At 40.8% G+C, this 23,627-nt stretch overlaps 1 long non-coding RNA gene across 1 annotated transcript; it reads left to right on the top strand.

The window, feature by feature from the left end:
• The first annotated feature begins 312 nt into the window (after positions 1–312).
• Positions 313–23,148, top strand: LOC310847584. Its single transcript, XR_014565911.1, has 3 exons — positions 313–412; positions 953–1,034; positions 22,900–23,148. It is a non-coding gene; the product is annotated as an uncharacterized lncRNA (long non-coding RNA).
• The last annotated feature ends 479 nt before the right edge of the window (positions 23,149–23,627 follow it).

The raw sequence follows: 23,627 nt of genomic DNA, 5'->3' as shown, positions 1-23,627 counted from the left end.
TAGTTCCATTACCATTCCAGAAGCTTGGGGACATGGTAGACTAAGAGAGAGCATTCCCTGTGACAGTCTCTAAATTGCGGAACTCCTTCCTCTCAGAGGTCTGGCAAATTCACTAGACAGTTTTCGGCATATGCTGAAGATGCACCACTTTGACACAAGATATTTATACATTTAGAACCCACCCCATCTTTGTGGTTGCAATTCGTTGTAAACTGCTTTTATGGTTGCATATTAAATTGATGTAATCTACTGTGGAACCTTAGGGTGAGGGGTTGGTAATAAATTTAATCATCAGCATCATCTTTAGGTGACAGAGCTCCACAATGTGGGTGCTATCAGAGAAAAAGCCATCAGCTATCAGCATGTACCAGCCTGATCACAGGAGGTGGGGATATGTGAAGGAGGGCATCTGGTGAGCATCTCAGATGACAACAGTTTCGTATGGGAAAACGTGGTCCATTAAACAGCCCTAGGCTGTTAAGGATTCATCATATGCAAGCCATATATGGGGAATGTTTGGCTTGATTAGCCATCCTTGGAACAGACCTCTCTTAGGGAAAAGTAAGGAATGTGTATTATTAATTATGAGGCAAAATGAATGCATATAATGCTGAAAATTAAAGCTACTTTCCAATATAAAAGCAAATATGGGGAGTGTTGAAAGAAAATGTTTGCAAAGCTTGTTTATTTACATTACAAACGGCACTTAGCCCCATCTCTATTGCAAATCAGTTTTCCCCAAGTATATTTTTGCTGCATTTCCATTACCAACTGCATAAAATAAGAAACATGATAACCCTTCCTATGCTGGAATTTTCTATGCCAAGAAATAGCTTATGGTGCTTTGCATAAAGGATGCTAATTTGATCACTGTTAACTACTAAGCACTGAAATAATGCACATTCCGCTTTTACTTCACTTCTAATCAGATTTCTCTTTTTCTGATTTCTAGGATATGTGGATGTTCTCCATTCCAATTATATTGTTCTGTGGGTTGGCTCTGCCTTGCCCTTTTTTCTGACTCCTGAGATTTTGTAAGTTTAATTTTTGGAACAGACACGCACACAGTTTGCCACAGTTTTCATGTCTCCCCACCCCCTCTACTGGTTACTGATGTAGGCATTTGCATATATGCATCAATTAACACACTGAAAAACTTTGATTAAATTGCACTGCAATGAGAATGCATGGTGTTAGTGTGCAATCACATCAAGATTTCTTTTTGCATGGTGCATTAATCAGCATATGTATGTGTTTGTGTTGGTTGGCATCCGTCTGCTTTTGGAGACAATGGAGAAGTGTGCATTTGGGGGTGAAGTCAAACTGTGGCTGTAGAGACCAATACTGAAGAGACATGTTTTGTTGCAGCTGGGGAAGATGAAGATGCCTGCCTGTACTGCTGCAGATGCCCCATGGTGTTTATTTCTCCTAGCCATGTACATTGGTAACAAATAAAGGTGGGGAGACCACATAGATATCACCAGAACAGAACAACCATATCACTTAAAAAAGAGAACAAAAGAGGGCACAGTTTCCTGAAATGGAATATCAATTGAAAATCGTTGCAATTTGAAGAGCCATAGAAGTCTGATCAAACTATGATTTTTTAAAATAAATAAATAAATACATGGAAGAATGGTAGATGGTTAGCATGTTGGTACTGTTCTGCAAAATGAGCAGGTAATTCAGAATCCCTATATCCTGGAAGAAACTCAGATCAGGAGAATTTTGTAAGCATCTTGTCCCCGCTGCCCTAGTCTTAGGCACATCAAGTCCATATTCTTCTAGAGTTTCTTTTTTAAAAAAATAAAAAATGAGGGAAGCTTCTAGAAAAGATCATTTTGAAAGGAAAATTTTATTAAATGGCAGAAGCAGAAAGTATCACATGTGAAGGATCTATAGTAACAGAGAGGTAGAAAGTCCCAGGTTCAAATCTTGCCTTCTCCATTTAAAAATATCATTGTTATGAGAACTGGAATAGACTTCTGGTTGAGAACCTGGAGAGCTGACAGAATTCATACACATTGTCTGATTTGGTTACAATAGCTCTGTATGTCTGTCTGATTCTACCCAGCCATATTGCACTTAACTGCTTTAGAACCAATTAATTGATGCAAACAATGTGTCATTAAAAAGCCTATAAATTCAAAGCAATACTTGCAAGCCACATTCCATTGGAGAGTTAAGTCACAGCTACATGAGTATGTGGTCAGTTTATTGAATAAAGTTCACTGACCCTGGCATACAGCAGGCAGCCTGTGAATAGGTTGACAGAAAGGCTAAAGTTGGGTTATTGTCAGTGGAAGTATTTTACAGAAGTGGCTTTTCAATGTGGAATGTTCTTTCATCAGATTTCTTACATTGAGCCTATTGTTATTTCTGCGGATAAAGCAGTCCCTATTTAATACATCACTGACATCAATGAAATCAAGATTTCACCTTGTGGGGGGTGCCTTTGATTTAGCCATTGCACAGTAAACTGACTTCTTGAAACTGCCCTTTAGATTTCAATTCCTAGGAGAAGTAAAGGTTAATTAAATGACTGTTTAGAGTAAACAGAATATTTTTTTCCTCCCCAAGTTGATCTTTAACCCAGTTTGGAAATATACCAGAAACAATTTCATGGAGCTGAGACACGAAATTGCTTTCTATCAGTTCAGCTCAGAAGTTTTCCTTAATTAATTTAGAGTTGAATTTTGAACTTCTTATTAATTCCTTAGATTTATAATGCATTCTTTAAAGAAATCAATGCAGAGGTCAAGTTAGTGCAGTGTGACCTTCGAAGAATGAATGAATGTGCCCCAAGTTTCAAGCAGTGATAGCAGCATAGCAAATGGAAAAAGACGCTGAAAGTGCTTAAATCCTAAAATGTGGGGTGTTGGGCCATGAAAGTTCTTTCTCCTAAATCCATGTGCAGTAGAGTGGGCTATGGGTATCAGGCAGGAAAAAGTGGTCACACCTTGTATCTGCCCACATGATTGAAAAACATGGAGCAAGTTATTTTAGTTAAGCATATACTGGGGGCTGGAGGGGGGGGAAGGCAGGATGACAATGACACACAATTATGCTGCAAAGTATTCACTCCAATGGTCCCTTTTGATGGAGCTCAAGCATGGAGCACAATTATGTGTTTTTTTCTAGTAAATTGCTGTCCCTATTTTATCTTAGTGTTGGAGGGGAGAGAAATGGATTTCAAGTTTTATCCTCTTACCCCTGCCATCTAGAAATTGAAAGTAGTTAGGGGAAAGCATATGCATGGATGCATCTTGACTCCGTTATGTGTGTGGAAAATCCCATGCAGCAATGCTAAAGGCATGTCCATCTTTGATCATGATTTAGCTGTTAATCCAATTTTCCCCCATTTGAATCAGTTCACACCTACAGGTATTTGAATTTGTACATGAGGAGCAAATACATTCTTTCCCATTCATATCATTCATTGCAATTCAATGATGTATTGTTCTAGTACATGCTCAACCTGGGCTGCGTATGTACTCCCATTTATTCTACCTCCAGGGTGGTCTTATTGCTGGTTTGGGAAGCAGTATACACATGATTTTAGTGTGTACCGTAACATGTGGTAAAATGCTTGTTTACAAAGCTATTGTACTACTAACCTTACTATATGCTTGTGAAACATGAACCACTTATAAATGCCATCTCTAACTCCTCAAAAGATTCCATCAACGGTGTCTCTGAAAATTTTTACACATCACTTGGGAAGACAGGCGAACTAATATTAGTGTACTGGAAGAAGCAAAGATCACCAGTTGAAGCAATAATTCATTGGACTGGTCATGTTGTGCGGATGCCTGATGATCGTCTTCCAAAGCGACTAATCTATTCTGAACTTAAAAATGGAAAGCGTAATGCTGGTGGTCAACAAAAGAGGTTTAAAGACTGTCTCAAGGCAAATCTTAAAAAATGTAGTATAAACGCTGATAACTGGGAAACACTGGCCTGTGAGCGTTCCAGTTGGAGAACAGCCTTTACCAAAGGTGTCATGGACTTTGAAGACACTCAAACTCAGGATGCAAGGGAGAAACGTGCTAAGAGGAAGGCACACTTGGCAAATCCACACCGTGATCAACTCCCACCCAGAAACCAATGTATCCATCGGGGAAGGACGTGTGGATCCAGAATTGGCCTTCACAGTCACTTGCGGACTCATTGTTAAAACCGTGTCTATGGAAGACAATCTTACTCGGCTATGAGTGATCGCCAAAGAAGAAGAAGAAGACAGACCTCCTGTCTTTAGGATCCTCCTGCTCATTCTGCAAAGCAAAATTTCAGTTTTAACATCTAGATATCAGTCTGGGGCCACTAAACTGGATGGATTGACAATGTCTGATGTGATTGCTAAAGGGAAAAGATTTGAGGCTCACAAGACCTTGAAATTGGCAACTGTAAGGTTTCAGTATGCTTCATTCATTTGGTGGTGTTTTGTAATTCCGCCTTATTTGCCCAGCTACTTTTGTTTGATGCGCCTTGTTTGCAAAGCTCCTCAAATCAGACAAGACTCTTTGACACCTGTGAATATTTGCTTCTCTTCTAGGCAAGATTTGTGTTTGTAGAAGAAGGAGAGTTAGTTGTATGCACAGATTAGAATTTAAAACACAATGATTTTAATAACCCTGTTTAAATGTGCTTTGTGGGCAATAATTAGAAGCATCACAGTTCTTTAAATATGACACCATCCCTTTACTGGACAGTAATGCTTCATCTCCCAGTAGAAAAAGGACTGCACAGAAAATTAAGAATACAATAATTTCATTCCAGTGCCTTTCTGGGGTGTTTTAGTGGCCAATCACTCAAACATATATCCTTGTTCTGACAGTATTATTGCATCACTGCAGAATGTTAAAAGACTGCTAAAAAACAGAAGCCTACTCACTTTAAAGCACAGAGATCAGAGCACTTATTCAGGACTGGAAGTCACCAATGAAAGCGAAGAAGTTACTCATCTCCTTATTCCCAAAGTTCTTGAGGCCTCCTAGACATGACAGAACAAGTTGCTAACTCTAGAACTCAGGGGTGACAATGAGACCCTTTTATGGCACAGTATGTTATACTAGAACTGTTACTCTACCCCACACCTTCCCATCTACATTCACCATTACAGACCCAATACATTTGAGCTGGCTCTTAGAATGATAGAACTGTAGAGTTGGAAGGGACCCTGAGGATCATCTAGTCCAACACCCTGCCATGCTGGAATCTGCAGCTGTCCCATACAGGGATTGAAACTGTACCCTTGGTGTTATCAGCATCACACTCTAACCAACTGAGCTATCCAGGCATTATTGTTTGCCTTCATGTTTTCACAGGGATGGTAACAGGCTTCTGCCACTCTCTCTGATTCAGCTCTCAGGTCTATGAAATGCATCTCCCCCACCTTGTGTACAGTTTCTTGTTTTTATTCATGTTATGATATACAGCAGAGGCACCAAATAATGGTTATAAGTAGAGGAAGAAAAAATCTGCAACAACTTGCTCAGTGAGGAACACAATTGCAAGCTGGAAGTTTAAAAAAAACATTGTTTTCACACCATTTGGCCTGAATTGCTTTCGGAAAGGGAAATCTCTTCCCCAATGAACACTTAAAATGCAGATATAGGGCTTTCATGATACAACCAAGGGCATTTTGTTTTAGAAGTGGCCAAAGAAGATATGTGGATTTTTAATGCATTTTTTTTTAAAAAAAGTTCTATAATGAAGCATGCAAATATGCAGATAGTTCTTCCATTTAGCAAAGCATATCCTCATCCCCACCTGCCAGTCCAAGCAATCTTGCTGATTTCCACTTTCAAGTTCGTAAAGTGGGGTGGGTTGAGGTTAAGAGAGCTACAGAGAACAAACAGACAAATATTATTCTACTATCTGAAGTCTCTTCTGAATATGATTTGTGATTCTTAGGCTTATTAGGAATGTACCATCACCATTTCCCTCTCAAATCTGACCTTTATTCCATTGGTACTTTTCTCATACACTTTACTCCAAATACTTTCAGTGGCAAATCTAGGAAGCAGCTGGTGTCAATCCCTAGTGATCTGGTTAAAAAATAATCACCTTTCGTTTATTTTTTATATATTAAAAAACAAGGCGAGAACAAGCTGTATTATATTTAGCCTGCTGTAGTCTTAACCTTTCTTTGAAATGCGAATATCAGCTCTGCCCACAGAGGAGTACAGCTGTGATAAGTGGCAGGAAAAAAAAGTTTACTGATGTGTAATCAGCAACCCAAGTAGGCAGGCAGAAGTGATTTGATGGCACCCTTTCCATGCCAAGGTGCCTAGGTCTAGCAGCCGAGTCTTACAATATAGTAGCAGATGAAAGTCATGCAAAAAGCAGCCTATGAGCAATCACATACCAAGTGTACACTGTGCCATAGTATGTGTCTATACTTGGGATTCCAATGTTGCCATCTTGATGCTTTGCCAGAGTTTCTGAAAAAGGAGGCACACACTGGAGAGAGAAAACATCACCATACAGATGCTGTCATCTTACAGTCACAGGAGGGTAAACGTCTCAGTCTCTTGGGGGCACTAAAGTAAAATATATTTAGGAAGCAGATCCAGGAAAACAATTCTGAAGCACACGTGGAATCCATATATTTACCCAATAGCTTCAATGGCCAGCTCATGCATCTGATGCAATAGGCTGCCTTGTTTATGAAACCTCATGTCATAGACAATAATAAATAGACAATAAGGGTTGAGTGGAGCATTGGAATTTAACACAGTACCCCACATTATCCCTAGTGTGTGAAAAGGCCATTATGTTTGGTTGCTTTATGAAGTAGGGAAATTACACGACAGGAGGTAAAGCTGATAATACGGCTCAAAACACGTTGCTGTATCTTAATGAAACTTGTTTATTGTAGGTGGCTGCAGTAATCAGTGCAGTATTGATTAGGTGAAATATGGGCACTGTAAACCGTCACAGTAAAACTAGTAGCAAGGTAAAACTAGTAAAACTAGTAGCAAGGGGGACTGATTCTTTCTGCTACTTTCCCTTCCCCTGGAACACACACAGACACACACAAGTAAGGATAGCACCAGCAATGAATGCTTGTCATGGACAAAACCTCAACACCAATGACTGTCAAGACCTCTCAAACAATGGTGTACTAAACTTTGTAGAATGATGCTTTGTGGAAGATCAATTGTACAGAGCCCTGCAGTTGGTATTTATTATGTTTTACATAATGATTTTTTCAGATCTCATAATTTATCCAGTGTTTCCTGAACAATCCTCATGACAGCTTCTTCTTGCTGCTCTCCTTCCTGTTATGACTATTATATATCGTAAAATGCTGCTTAAGCAGTTCACGCATAGGAAAAAAGACAGTGGCCATGCATTCCACCTCATAATACTTTGGTCAAAAAGCTATTATAAGGGCTATCTTGTCCAAGAACATAGAACGGGGGCCTTAAATTGCCTGTCAAGAGTTAGGGTCTAGACAGCAAACAGGGCAAGCAAAACAACAAACAGGGCAAGCAAAAAGGATCCCTGAATTACAGCCTTCCCACTGTGTAAAATGTATTGTGTTTCTTCTTGAATTATAGTAGTTATTTCCAGATTTGCATCTATATAAAATCTGGGTATGTAAATTTTATGTAAAGCTGTATATTTTGGGGGTCTTTTTAAGTGAAGCAATTCTTCCTTTTTAGTGATGCACTGGTGATAATCCCATAGATCAGAGGTGGGGAACCTTTTTTTCTCACAAGATGACAAAATGTCTTGGTCTGACACTCCTCATTACTGGGACTCAGATCACCCTTCCGCCTGTCTTTGTCTTCAATTACGCATGCTTTCCACATTTTTAATAAATAATAATAATAATAATAATAATAATAATAATAATAATAATAATAATCCTTTATTGTCACTACACCACCTGTGTGCAGTGAAATTGAATGAGCCGCCCCCATTCATTGTTTAACGCTATAGCTGATCTGAGAACGAGCATCTTCTCATCTTCTCTCCATCAGACCTTTCATCCCCTTCCCAAAGAATTGAAATGACCTATCATTTTATGAAACAAGCATAAAAGATGCTTTAATTTTCTCTAAAAGCAAAAGGATAATAACAGCTCTCTTTCTCTCTCACTCTTGGCAAACATATGACTATATGAAAGAGACTCGGGCTCCATCCCTTTGAAGATGCTAGCAAGTTTGTGTTCAGTGTGAAAACATACATGCATTCAGAGTTATCCTTCTCTGACCTCCTGCACTATGTATTCCAGTCTGCGTCAACAGGAGCAACTAGAAGAGTTGCATCAAGAAACCACAGCAACTGACCCTCTCCTCCACCCCCCACCATTAGCCAACTTTGTTGTTTCAGCACAGGAGATAAAAATAAATTACATGAATGCCGTTTCAGAAAGACAAAGGTACTTAATTGGCTTGCAGTTTGCTGCACTGTAAATAATAAATCACAGTGTTATGAATGTGACCTTCCTTTCTGCTATCAGCCTGATCTTCTCTGAGCAGGGGTACAGAAACCAGCAGTCTCCATGGTAGCACTGTCAGCATCTCAGAAATTGCAGGCAATAAGTGGAGGCTTCTGGATCAACAGATATCACCCTGGCACAGCCTTGCACATCTGGCTTTGCTTTTTGGAAGCAGGTGGCCTCCACAGTACATCCAGCTGCAACATTGTTTTCCCTGAAAGACAAGGAGAAAGACAAACAATGGTTGTGATGAAGCTGAAGCCATGAATTATCCTGACAAGATGCCAAACATCTTCTGCAATGAAAGATGGAATGGTTTGTGTAGGTAAAACAGGCACACACATCATCACAGGGACTAGGCTAGTGAGGATAATCATAGCCAGCAAATAGTGCCTATTTAATTGGCAAGGCATTTACTTAAAATTTGTTAATATTTGGTGAGTTATTTACTCCGGAGGTGGTTTTAATGTTGTGCCTTGTTCAATAATCTCAGGGTTGGTTTAAAATAATAATTAGGGCTGGATCCAGCTTTACACAAGTTTTGAGCACATCCATTGAAATAATGGTTTACGACGCAGGTGGCGCTGTGGGTTAAACCACAGAGCCTAGGACTTGCCAATCAGAAGGTCGGCGGTTCGAATCCCACAATGGGGTGAGCTCCCTCTGCTCAGTCCCTGCTCCTGCCAGCCTAGCAGTTTGAAAGCACGTCAAAGTGCAAGTAGATAAATAGGTACCACTCTGGCGGGAAGGTAAATGGTGTTTCTGTGCGCTGCTCTGGTTCACCAAAAGCAGCTTAGTCATGCTGGCCACATGACCTGGAAGCTGTACACTGGCTCCCTCGGCCAATAAAGCGAGATGAGCGCCGCAACCCCAGAGTCGGCCATGACTAGATCTAATGGTCAGGGGTCCCTTTACCTTTACCTACAAACAACTCCCTTTGATTTCAGTGGCTCTACTCTAAGCACACCTGCAAATGTCTCCAACCCTCAGTCAATAAAATAGGTATGTATCTAGCTAAGTTCTTCAGAAACTCAGCTGAAACTAATGTGCCCAGGTAGGTTAGACTGGGAGAGAGTGACTGGCCCAAAGTGGACTTCATGGCTGAGGGGAGATTTGAACCCTGGTCTCCCAGGTCCTATTTCAGCACTCTAACTGTACACTGCCTCCCACGTGTGCTTGCACATTTTCCACAGCATAAAAATACAGATATAAATACATATAGTAGATTTAGAGATAGTGATTACACTCCACTGTCACCTCTCTCTCTCTCTCTCTCTCTCTCTCACACACACACACACACACACTTGTCCTGGTCCTTTTTTTCCTGTGCTTCTCCATTCAGGTACAATCATTATCCTACCAAAAATACACCAACAAAAAACAGTTGAACTTCAGCTCCTCCTTTCTTTGAATTGGATCCAGTGAGCCTTACACACCACACAAGAACATCCAAATCTACCATACAGGACCTCTGGATTTGCCATTACAACTGTAGCACCTTATGCTGATTCATTGAGTGTCCTTGATCTTTCTGCAGTATCAGAAGAGAGTGGACCCTTGAGGGTAAGGACCCTTGAGCTGTTTGATCTTTGTGAACTGCTATTTGAAATGGCCTCAGTTGCACATCTTGGGCAAATAATGTGAAGAAGAAGCAGGGCTGCATTAATGGACCTGCCCCTGGCACAGCATACCCCCATTAGCCTTGCTCCCACATCTCCACATTGGGCACAGACACAGGCAAAGAAACCCACACAGAGAGGCTTCACGCAGTCTGGACACCCAGTTGTTCAGGAATCTGGATGCCATAGAGGCTGTGCATGCAACCAACTTATCACACATAGAAGATGCTTTGTGGGTGTCTACACTCCATGCAAGGACTCTAAGGAAGGTGTGGATGGCTCAGGGATTTGCCAGTGGAAGTAGAGCCAGTAGCACAGCCTCACTTCTGCTTCATCACATGAGTGATTACTCATTCTGAGTAATACATGAATAGGGGTACTGGTACAGGCCTATCAGTGTACTGATCCAGCAGAGCTCGTGCTCATTCTAAAAGTTCTGGATTATGTTTTTGGTGTCTTCATTTAACACAATAGATTTCTAACAGCCTTACCACCTTCCACTTGCATATGATAAGAGGCTCATACACATGAGAATGAAAGGAGTGTTGCCTTGTCATTGGTGCTAGTAGGAAGATGGCATTTTAGCTTTTTATAATAATCTTCAGGAAGTCAAAGGCAAATGTCACAACTGCAAATGTTAACACCGATAAGTAATTATTTAGTTTCCGGATCTTGAAATACACAAGAAAAAATATTCGCTCCTGCTCACTGTTAGAGCCCTTTCCATATTTGACAGATCCACACGTACACATGAAGGTCACCCGCACATCCTGATTTCACTTCTATTCGGTGGAAGTTTCAAGATTTTCTTGAAGCCTATCTCAGGTCTCTGGATATACTGTGTTGATTTTCTGGGCAGACAAACAACAGACTGAAGCTCTGCTATTTTGGAGCTGGTTCCATTCTAATCAGGGAAAAGAGAACCACTGGAGTCAATTCTGCACAGTAAATTGGATTCGGGCTTTGTTCCATAGCCATTGGCATTCAAAATTGCATGCACTAAAGGCAATATCCTCAAGCAACTTATCTACAAGTAGTGCTGAAACGGACAGAAAACAGCATAATGCTGGGAGTTCCAGAGAAGCCTATAGCACTGATAATGTCACTCTGTGAATTAATTTACCAATGGAATGGCTATACAGGTGTATGAAAATTTTTAACACTCTGCAAGTTGTTAAGATTAGGGCTTGTTTTTGTATAAGTACTGAGCTGGATACAGACTTTGGCTGCCATCTTATGCACACTTACTGGGAAGTTTATTCTCACTGAAGTCTATGGAAATTATGTCTGAGTAAATCTGCATAGGCTTTTCACTGTTAGTTGAACTTAATTTCCATTGAAATGAATGGGTCACCATTTAGCCATGAGGTAACTTTTCACATGGTTTTCAGTGTGACCTAAGTGCAACTAACATACTCTGGATCAAACATACGCTGTTCTGGATGTTTATGACAGGGCATATGCACCTACTTTCCTTGGAATGAGAATCAGAAAGGAGGAACAGGTTTCTGAACAGAAACTTGGGACATTATTTCAAATCCAAAAGCAGAGGTTATATACACAGTTCTCTGTGTGGTGTTGGACCTGTGATGGTTGTTTTACCTATTCAGGTCAATACAGCCATCGTGAAATGAATATGCATGCATGTTGTTGTTTTTCCTAATGAGCCTCTGGTTTTGTGTGTTCACTTCAAGAAATATCTTCCTGGCTGGCATGCAGAATTTGATTCTGTAGCTTTGTAGGGGTCACTGCTTCTGTGTGATATTGAGTCTGTTGCATCTGCTTGGTTTCATGCTAATATATGAGCTACCAGACCAATGATTCATTCGAGCTTGCTAATGAGTCTTTGACTGTCAGTGGCTCTCCACATCATGCAGAGGTCTCACTAACTCTGCTACAAGAACTTTTAGGTGCAAATGCCAGCCATTGAGCATAGCAAAAATAGCTCTGAACTATGGCGCCTCCCCTAAGAGTGCAATCTTATACACACTTATCTGGGAGTCCTACTGAACCCAAAGGACTTAATTCTGAGGGGGCAGGCATAGGATTGTACTGATAAACAATTAACTCCCTTAACGCATGTCAAAAAAGGCATGGTGCTCCACATTCTGTTCTGGGGCCAAAGGAATATCAGTGGAGGGGAAAACATGGGGAAGGAGCTACGTGTATCATTCATAGGCTGAAAAAAGTCCTTTCTTCTTGTTGCCTCTCTGCTACTGTTGGACTTGATGTGGTTGGCTGGTGCTCCAGAAACATCTGATCGCCACAAGGGCTTTGGTGATACCCCAGTCCAGGCTCCAGAGTTCGTGACATTCCCATGTTCAAGCTTCCATGTTCAGTGTTATTCTACAAAATCTATCAAATTTGTCCAAGGTGTGCTGAACAGCAGCATAATCTGCTGTTCAGTTTTGCTTTTACAGTACCTACTCAACCATCTACTTTGTTCATCTCTCCATCAGCTAAATATGGCTTCCTTGTCAAAACATCATTTTACCATTATTGCTTATTTCCAGAACATTTTTTTATTATCCAGCTCACAAACCAGCATGCAACCAAAGCTGGTGAAGCAGCTTCTGATTTACATGGGCATCACTGTATGGAGGATTCAGTCTTCTGAAAATAATGCTTGCTGTATGTTTGTTTGTTTATTTGTGTGTGTGTGTGTGTGTGTGTGTGTGTGTATATATATATATAGAGAGAGAGAGAGAGAGAGAGAGAGAGAGAGATGGTATTACACAGACATCTACTGCAAAGTAATGGAAGAAATTGAAAAATGCAATTACTCCCTGGCTGATAACAAAATCACCAGTAGCAAGAGTCAAACTTGTGTAGAGGCCTACTTTAAGAGTTTTTAAAGTCTCACCCACCTGTATCCAAGGACTCTTTCACAGATTGTGTAGTAAGGATTCCTTCAACACACCCACTGTCTCTCAAATATTGCACAAAGCATACAACTCTTTGGCCCTTTTATCTGCTCATGTGGGACCAATGTAGATAGCTGGCCCTGATGAATACTTGAGGTTACCGACCCCTACATTTGAAATTCGTGGGCAGTCATTTAATTTTATTCTGATTCTAATTCTTAAGCTGTATTTTAATCAATTGTTTGGTTGTGTTTTAATGAATTTGATATTTCATGTTAGCCTCCCTGAGCCCGGTCTTGGCTGGAAAGGGTGGGGTATAAATAAAATTTTACTTCTTGTTGTTGTTTAGTTGTTTAGTCATGTTCGGCTCTTAGTGACCCCATGGACCAGAGTAGGCCAGGCACTCCTGTCTTCCACTGCCTCCCGCAGTTTGGTCAGACTCATGTAGGTAGCTTCGAGAACACTATCCAATCATCTCTTCCTCTGTCGTCCCCTTCTCCTTTCAATACCTTTTCTGGTTTATATACTTTTAGCAGTAGTTGCCAACAATATTCCAAAATAAATTTAGCAGCGAAAACTAAGGACTCCCCCTCCCCCCCAATTCTGCAGAAGATACTGGATTTTGCACTAAAATCTAATGCTCTAGGTTACAGTCCATCACCAGTTGAGCATCTTTCTACATTCCTGGAAGAGAACAAATATGAAGCATATTTCTACACTCCTGGCAGAGAATATATTGTGAAGGAAATGCCTAAAGTCTTTGCACCCCAAAACATTGTAACCCTAGGCTTAAAATAGAGAAATAACTCACACAGGGTTTTAATTAGAAGCTACAAAGAGCTGTTACTTAAATTCAGAGAGAAAATGATGGAAAGTTTCACTATTTATATGTTTAAGCATTAGTTTCTGTTTACCAGATGTCTCTGTTTTTTCTACTGGCTGACGCTTATGGACTTGTCCTCTCAACTTTACCTGTATGCAAATATATACCTTGTGCTATGAGTGTGATTATAATTGGCAGAAACTGAAATATCTGAAATATCTCAAAGATTAAAGAGTTATGTAACAAATACTATGTGCACATGTATTGGGATATGCCAAGTAAAGTATAATAGTCTCAATTATTTCCTTCTTTGGGCAAGCACCTTTGGGGTTCCACCAAAGGTGGAGGTGTTGCCCTGAGGTTCTGTACTGGTGCAGCAGAAATTAAAAAAGGTGCTTAAATCTGGCCTGCTTTGCTTTGAATATGCCTTGCATGCGTTTTTATTCCAGAAATCTTCCTACTTAGGAATGAACCTGGGGTTTCTGGCCATGCCCACGATCAATGGTGGTTGTTCTTCATAGCCCTCTGAGGGCTGAGAGGAAGTTCAGGCAGGGGGAAGAGGTAGTGGGGTCTGGGGAGTTCACTGCATCCCACAGTGGTACACAATCCTGCGTCTGCCAACTTGGGCGCGACCTGGGAGTATGTCCCTGCCATGGACAAGCCTCTGTTACTGGCATGATTTGTAGATGGTTCCTCCTTAATCTAGACAATTGGCATTCATCAAGAGGTGCTCCTGGACTGACACATGCTAATGGGCTGTGATCAATCAGCTGACAAAAGGACTAGGCTTGGCTCTCTGAAGGTATATGAATGTTTTTCTGAAGCTTGAGAATGCCTACGACAGCCGGGAAAAGAAGGACAAGGGCAAGGTGCTTTGTGCTTTTCAAATGGTCTTTCCTTTTCTTGTCCTCCCCTGCACAATGAAAGAGTTGTGTGTAGCCATTGCTTTGTTACTCTGTCTGAAACTTCAAAAAGTGGAGGGAGGCTTTTTATTTATGCTCAATAAGTAATATGGTTTTGCTTTGCCCCCCCCCCCCAGATCTAGACTGAATGGATTTTATCTATGAGTATCTGGACTGGGATGTTGTAGGAGGAATGAGAGGAGGGAGAGAATGAGCTGCAGCTGAACAGATGTGGAAAAGAGGCTGAATTTGAGAAAATATCTTGCTCTTAACTGTGTGCCGAGAAAGAACTCCAGAGGGGAATTTTAATGGTGGAAGCTTGGAGGTGCACGCTGTGTATTATTTATTGCTGCAGCTCATATGCTAGTTTGCAAACAGCAGAAGGAATGGAATGTGATCTTGTACAATCCAGATAAACACTGCAAAGAACTGGACAATGGAATATAGTAATGAACTTTCTTGGCACACCAGGTCTGGAGCAAAAATGTATATGAAGGATTACCCACATGAACTGGATTTTATATTTATAAGATGTAACAGAGGTGCTATTTGTAAGGAGGAAAAAGCGGTCAGCTGGAAGAATGGTTTAATGGCAAGTGACCACTGGACACTAAATAAGAAATGATGCGGCTACGGGAGGAAATGATTGACATATATTTGTAACACGAGCGGGAAACCTGATTTTAAGAAATTGTATTAAATTAAAGTAGTTCAATTTGTTTTGTAGTAATTTGGAAAAACCATAAAAATAAATAAATAAATAAAATGACTGAACTTGGGAGTGGAACTGGCCACCCCCTTGACAAAATGAACATTTCATGAGACTACTGACTCTTTGAAATCAATAGACAATGATTACTCCTGACTGATATCATAGCGAGAGTTAGTGCAGCATAGTGGCTAAGGGACTGAACTACGGTATCTTACCTCTGCTATGAAATCACTAGGCAGCTTTATACTCTCATCTTCCACTCTGAAATGACAGTACAGAAATAATAAAACTGATCTATCTTACAGTGCTGCTGAATGAATTAATGAGCTAATGCATTTGAAATGCTTTCAGCTCTCTCAAGCACAACACAGAAATGCAAATAACCATTGTGGAATATGAAGGTCTTTACTATTAAGAACTATGTAAAATTCCTTTAGAACATTAGAAGCTAGTATGCTTGATTGCTGACATTTTCCATTCCTGCACATATTTGCTCTGATCCAGCAAAGACAACCTGTGGTTTGGGGAAAGAATTCCATGAATGCTGAAGAAAGGAGAGAGAAATAAACCTCAAGCATGCTACTATTAAGTGATGCCCAACGTAGGCATCCAGAAACCAAAAGTACTATTCCATTATGAGGGAAATTCTAAAAATGAGTAACACTGCCACTGACCTGGCTTAGTGTGGTTCTTAATTTATAGGCATTCTTGAATCAAACTTATAGTGGGGCTCAAAAACCTGGAATTTACTTGGTTCCATACAGAACTTAGCAGAGCTCAGAGCAATCAGCCCAGGTCTGTGTCTATGGCTCTGCTTTCAAATCCTTTTATTTATTTGTCATGCTAGAGCGTTAGAAGGGGATGTGTGGTATGGGATGGAACCCAGGCACTGGCTGCATCATTTATTCTGGATTAACGGTGCATTTTAAAATTCTGGCAAACTAATTCTCTCTACAGTCACATTTCCACATCACAATGAAAACATTTGCCTTGACAAGGAATGAATTTAGCTCCTTTCGTTATAATTAAGGCCAATGCATGTCAAAGGCAGCATGTACGCCATATATCACTGGATTACCTGTCTGTTGGGCAATACTTTTTAAGCACTTTAAAGTTTTCACTACCTGCTGCTTTTCATTTAGACACAATTAATCTTGTAATGAGGTGGAACCTATTTCCCAGCCCTTATAGTTTGCTTTTTCAGCTTCCCAAGCCATGCATGAAGAGGTAAATTTCCAGTGGGTCTCTCAGTTGCTGCTCTGTTTATATTCAACAGAATCGGCTTGCCCTGATTTCAATTCTGGTCTGGTCATTTTAAAATTGGAACTCCTGAAAAACAAAATGAAAAACATGCTATTTCCAAAGCAATATACAGTAAATCCAAGCATGACCACAGAGTTCCTTGACCAATCCTATGTGATCAGGCCTCATCTTAACACATCCAAAATGGATCTCCTAGAAATAAAAATGTCTATGTGTCAGTAGTGATAGGCCACATATCTAAAAATGCTGGCAAAGCTCATCAAAATGCTCAGAAGGTTCTACAGATGAAAGTTAGGCTTGTTGACAACTAAGCAGGATCACAGGAGGTTAATGAAGTAGACCAGGAACATGGCAATCAAATAAGAAGAATGGATCATACGTAAATATCATTTGGATCAGCCCATCTAATAGAGTACTTAACGAAGATGAGCAGACCAGGATCTGGTCAGTGCTTGGAATAGAGACCACTTGGGAAGCCTGCACATACTTCCTTCAGTTCCAGGAAGAAAGTTCAGACACAAAGGCAATAAATACATAAAATACCAATATAACAATGTAATATATCACAAGTTAGCATATCAGTGAACAGAGCTGGTGTTAAGCACCCTATGGTCTGTTTAGTTGTTCTGATGCTCTTTTAATATTTGTAATGATTTGAACTCTGTTTGAAAGGTTGCATCATGTTATGTATTTTCTGCTGCTCTGAGTTCCCACAGGAGGAAGGGCAAGGTAAAAATCTTATAAAGAAAATAAAGTAATGAAACACAATAAAATAGGATAAAAGAGAGAAAAAGTAGCAATGAAGAAGTTGCATTTTTTTCTAGAATTTTATGGTGCCCTCCATGACAAGCTCTCCCAGAAGCCATCTCTTTCTCATTTCTGCCAAACAGAAATTTCTGAGCATACCAATCAGCCTCTTACTGCACCCCAGCCCCAGTGTGCCCCCTCCAAAACTGGCTTGGGGAGGGTCAGGAGAACCCCAAAAACAGGGCAGGGGGAAGAGAAGTGCTGACATGCTTGCACATACGGAATGTTTATAATAACATGGCATGACTTTACCTCTGAAGGCATACTCTTCCATTGTCTCCCAAGACAGACAGATGCCAACAATTCCACCTGATATTTATATGCCTTACTCCAGGCATTCACATGAGAGAAGCATTGCTTTGACATAAATGAACTTAGTACAGAATATAGCCTTGGATGTCTGATAAACCACTAATCCATTCATTTCCAGAAACATCATAACTAGATGTATGCTCACCTAATTATATCCCTGTGTTAATAAGGTCTCATTGACCTCAGCCTTTAATATTGTCCATTATTGCTTTGCGCCATGAAACCTGTCCCCAAGTACACTGAGGTTAAGCTTTTAAAGCCATGTTGACCCCCTGCAGAAAGCAGTAAATGGCTATGCCAAGACTTAATTGTACTTGAGAGGTATTTCAAGTACCTCTCAAATCTCTCCCTTGCTCTTTGTTAACCCTTGCACCCAAATAAATCTAAGTTGGAAATGAGTTGAGAGCCAGAAATATTCAGCACTGCATCTCGCTTCCATTGGCAATACAAAATACCATCTTGGCATGTGTTTGGGAAAGTTCCCCTATGTAGGCTCTATGTGAACACAAATGTAAGCAGGCAACTCAGTGCTAAAGCATAGCTGATAGACGAAAAGACTAAGCCCCCTACTACAGTCATACCTCATGTTACATTTGCTTCATGTTACATTCTTTCAGGTTACGTCCCATGGCAACCCGGAAGTACCAGAAAGGGTTACTTCCGGATTTCGCTGCTCACGCATTCACAGAAGTGCAAAATGATGTCATGCGCATGTGCAGAAGCGGTGAATCGCAACCCGCACGTGTGCAGACGTGCCACTGTGGGTTGCGCTCCTTTCATGTTGTGAATGGGCCTCTGAAATGGATCCCGTTCGCAACCAGAGGTACCACGGTATTTATATTGGGCCTGACTTATCAGAGGCTATATACTTCTGGCCAATCAATAGGAATATAGTCAGGAATTTTCCTGCATAAGAAAAGGATGTATAGCTTATTAAGGATTCTTCAGCCTTGGTCAGTGAATTGAGGGCTTCTTTGTAAGACCAGCAGTCCAGTCCAGTCCAAGTTGTGTTTACCCAGAAGGCCATGGAAATCAGTGGGGCTTATCATTAGGGCAATGTGCACAAGATTGCAGTCTTAGCAGAACTGAAAGAATACAATATATTGAATTTATGTCTATTTTTTTATTGAAGGATTAGAGGATTCCAATACATATTACATGCAAAAAAACCTATTAAAAATCTAAGGAAGTGTTTGAAAGGGGTGATTTGGAATGGAAAATCAGCAGAGGGAGTTGCTATCCCAACCCATCAGGTGGGAGGGAGATATTCATGGTGAGTTCCACCACCTCGTCTTCTAGGAAAATGGGACTGCATAGCATTGTTTTCTCTGTATTGCCACATTCCTCTAACAGGAATGATTTGCAGCAGCACAGAGGCAAGACACAGCAAACTTTTACAGGAGAGCACTTTGCCACGTGGCACAGCCATTTTGTGTGAGGAGCCTCTCATTAACTCAGGGACATGTTTGGTTTTCAAAGAAGCTATTAATTCAAAGAGCTTGTTGACCACTGCTAAATTCCCTAATAGGAGTAGATTTGGAAAGTGTACAAGTGAATTCTCTCCTGATAAGTCAGATGCAAGCTCCTTGCCTTCCCGAAACAGAGGTTAATTTACAAAGTTGGTCAGAAAGTTTAAACAGCAATTTAATTTTTTGAAATATTAATGCATAATCATAGCTTGGCGCCAGGGAGGAAATTGCATTAGGGCTGAAATAGCCCTGCTGTCTAATGTCTACACCTAATATGTACGCTTGGTTTTTAATGCTCTGCAATTCATTTGATGGAAGACTCTAAGGATTAAATTTACAGTAAAGAAATTATTTAAGGTTATAGGTACATTTCTGAATTTATGGCATTTTGACATTCAACGTGTGAGACTGAATTTCTACTTCCATAACCTGCTAATTACCCATGCACAGAGCTGGGTAATGAATTGAGTGAAGGACAGCTTAGCCCAGGAATTCTGCTGCAATGAATCACCAAGCAGTGCATTGAACGGGAAACATCAGAGGAGGGTGGCTGAGCAGAAAATATTTTCTTTTACCGGACTTAAGCCAAGGTCAAAGGAAGGAGAAGAGATAGGCCAGTACTTAGCAAGTAGGCTGGAGGCTCAAACAAGTTGAATTAAATTTCCAGGTTGTTTTCTCCAGTTATGCTGTGCTCTGTGACCTTTAATAGGGCTGTGAGCAGGACTTTTTTCAGCTGGAACTCACCAGAACAAAATTCTGGCACCTCACAGGTGGGCACCATTGCCATTATAAGAGAACAAAGCAGGCATTCATGGTGAGCTCCAGCACCTTTTTTTCTAGAAAAATAGCACTGGGTATGAGTTAGTGTTGATGTGCAGGGAGCAACCAAATACATTTGTGTGAGATATTTTGGAAGGAAGGGCCATGGCTCAGGGGTAGAACATCTGCTTTTGCATACAGGTTCAATCCCTGGCAGGTTCAATCCCATGAGCATGTATGTGGTACAGCTTGACTTTCCATATTTTCATCATTTTAAAACACCTCTGTCACTCTAATACCACTGTTTTGTCTTCAGTTAGCTAACTGTATGAAAGTTGCATTCACCCACTAAAGGCAGCTACTGATCCACAGCAAGGCAGACAGGAGGTCCCCAGTGTAGGAGTCAGGCTGGGACCAAATGTGTGGCTATACTGAAATCTAGATGTAGCGGTTGGGTTCTCCAGCCCAGGTTCCTGGAGGTCCATAGCTTAAGCTAGAACTTGACATGCAGTAAGGAGAATGCCTCTGTTGACCAGACAAAGGTGGAAGACCCAGCTTCTCCCATTTAGGGACAAATCAGAGGCTTCAGAGTTCTGGGCTATCATTAGGAACTGATGTTGCATGTCCCTGTTCCCTCGGACATTTGAGCACCTGCAGTCCATGGTATCTCACTGGGCTAGGTCACACGCGTGGTTTGTGGCTCAAGGTCCAGGACAGGCAGGCCTGAATGATCTGCTGATACACTAGAACAGGGTGGTCCAACTCACCCTTGGCAACATTTGATGCATGCCTCAGCCCAGCCCTCGTGTTGCCTTTCCAAAGCTGGGAAAGCAAGGCGCTGGGCTTTGGGAAGAAGGCATGAGGGGTCTGACAGAGTTCTAGAGTCCCCCTGATGCCTTCTCAAAGCCTAGTTAGTTCCCAGGTTGGGAAAGGAGGTGGGAGGGCTCTGAGTCCCTGCCAGAGCCTTCTGCCTCCTTCCCAAAGCCTGGCACCTCACTTTGGGAAGGCAGAGCAAGACAGGGGGTGGACATCAAGTTTTGGCCTCGCTCCCCCTCCCCCAGTGTGACAAGGCAGTGTGGGCTCTATCAAAGTACTCTTTTTTAAAAAAATAATTTTTATTAGGTTTCTGTTTAACAATAAAGAACACATAATAACATAACATTTTCCAGTATCCACATTTCATACACTTCCTTGGACTTCCTCACACCTCTTGTTCCTGCTTTCTAAACTCAAAAATTTTAACAGCAAATTATTAACTTATTTTAATTTATATATTAAAGTTTTCCAGTATTAAGGTCTCAAATTTTAAAATTTAGCCACTCTCTTATTAGAGCTTAATTATAAAATATTGTTAATCCAAAATTTATCCTTTCTTTCAATTACATTCAAATTTATATTCCTTATTACTAATTTATTGGAGCCATGTTAATATAAATCTTACATCTTTCTTAACATTCATACAATTTGCAATGTTTTTGTAAATAGTCCTTAAATTTCTTCCAATTCTCCTCCACCAGTTCTTCTCCCAGGTCTCGGATTCTGCCAGTCATCTCAGCCAGTTCCATATAGTCCATCAGTTGCATCTGCCACTCTTCCAGAGTGGGCAAATCTTGAGTTTTCAAGCCTTTAGCGATGAGTATCCTTGCTGCTGTTGTAGCATACATAAAAAATGTTCGATCCTTCTTTTGCACACTCTGGCCGACAATGCCCAAAAGAAAGGCCTCTGGTTTCTTAGGGAAGGTATACTTAAATACCTTTTTCAGCTCATTATATATCATTTCCCAGAAAGCCTTCACTCTGGGGCAAGTCCACCAGAGGTGAAAGAATGTTCCTTCAGCTTCTTTACACTTCCAACATTTATTGTCAGACACATGATATATCTTTGCAAGCTTGACTGGAGTCATGTACCACCTATATATCATTTTCATAATATTTTCTTTCAAGGCATTACATGCCGTAAATCTCAAACCTGTGGTCCATAACTTTTCCCAGTCAGCAAGCATGATGTTGTACCCAATGTCCTGTGCCCATTTTATCATAGCTGATTTGACCGTTTCATCCTGTGTATTCCATTTTAACAGCAAGTTATACATTCTTGAAAGTATCTTAGAGCTGGGTTCTAACAGTTCTGTTTCTAATTTTGATTTTTCCACCTGGAATCCTAATTTTTTATCTAGCTTAAAAACTTTTCTGATCTGAGCATAATGTAACCAATCTCGCACTTTCCCCTTTAGTTTCTCCATACTCTGCAGCCTCCAATTGTCTCCATCTTTTTCTATTATTTCCCAATATTTCGGCCACTTGGCCTCCATATTGAGTCTTTTCAGGGCCTTAGCCTCTCTATCAAAGTACTCTTGAGGCCTACTTGGTTTGAAAAGTTGGCCAGCTCTGCACTACCCAGGAGAAGGATGCTGCAGCAACTTCCTTCAACCAGGTTCCATAACAGTAACAGCTGTTCTACTGGCATTTTATAAAAATGTTGCATTTTTGTCTCACAACAACAATAATAATGCTATTTTTCTTAGACCCCACTCTTCCTCTCATGAGTAACAAACACAATTTTCTCATGCAATTAGATCACATTCTGCAAATCAGCAGACTTTGATAAGTAATTACTCCCCCCCCAATGTTCCGTTGTATGCTTTTCAAATTAATGAATATATAAATGTATTCCAGTTACTAATTATGAATATGCAATTGTTCCCCCCTCTAGATTTCCTTGATTAATCAATTAAACCATATTATTAATCAACTCATTTTGTGTGTGTGTGTGTGTGTGTGTGTGTGTATTCAGAATAGTTACTGAAATTCATTACATTTGGGTGTGGGTGCTAAATAAATTAAAGACCTACAAGTTGCTCTTAGTAGTATACTTTTTGCTATACCTAAAATCATCTTCCAGTTGTGGTTACAGATACCTTTCAAGTTTCAGCATTGTGGGAAGATACTCTAGGCTCCCACCTCCATTTGTATGGACACATAGTTCCTACCATGGCACTGTTGCAGTGAATCCACTGACCTTTTCCAATTGTGGCATCTGATGCTGTAGTTCATCTCTGCAAACAGATGGACAGATGAAATGAGGTGAGCTGCACTGGAGCCCTGGCTTTCACAAATATTCTTTCATTTATGAAAAGTGCTGTTTTTCTGGTGGGGGAGGGTGTATCAGGTGTAGAAGCAATTGCGATAAAGGAATTCCAAAGCAATCAGGTTGGCACTTCCATTTTGTGACACTACATAGTGTCACAGTGAAATCACACTGTGCAACACAGAAAGTCTGGAAGTGCCGTTCCAGTTGCCTGGATAATAGGCCAGAGCACTCCCTATTCTCTACATGATTCAGACTGAGGGCAATGAGGGTGGAGTGAGGGTAATTCAGCAGCCCCGGCAGGTGGCGATAGTAGAAGGAGGCCAAGTCCCAGAGAAGAGGAGCTGTCAGCCGTTGAAGCCACATTCGGCTCCACCCCTGACTCCTCCCAGTAGAAGAAGAGTTTGGATTTGATATCCCGCTTTATCACTACCAGAAGGAGTCTCAAAGCAGCCAACATTCTCCTTTCCCTTCCTCCCCCACAACAAACACTCTGTGAGGTGAGTGGGGCTGAGAGACTTCAACGAAGTGTTACTGGCCCAAGGTCACCCAGC

This window comes from Podarcis gaigeae, assembly GCF_964106915.1.
Source record: "Podarcis gaigeae genome assembly, chromosome: 6".
Classification (NCBI taxonomy): domain Eukaryota; kingdom Metazoa; phylum Chordata; class Lepidosauria; order Squamata; family Lacertidae; genus Podarcis; species Podarcis gaigeae.
Note: the sequence above shows the minus strand (reverse complement) of the source record. Positions and strands in the feature narration are given on the sequence as shown.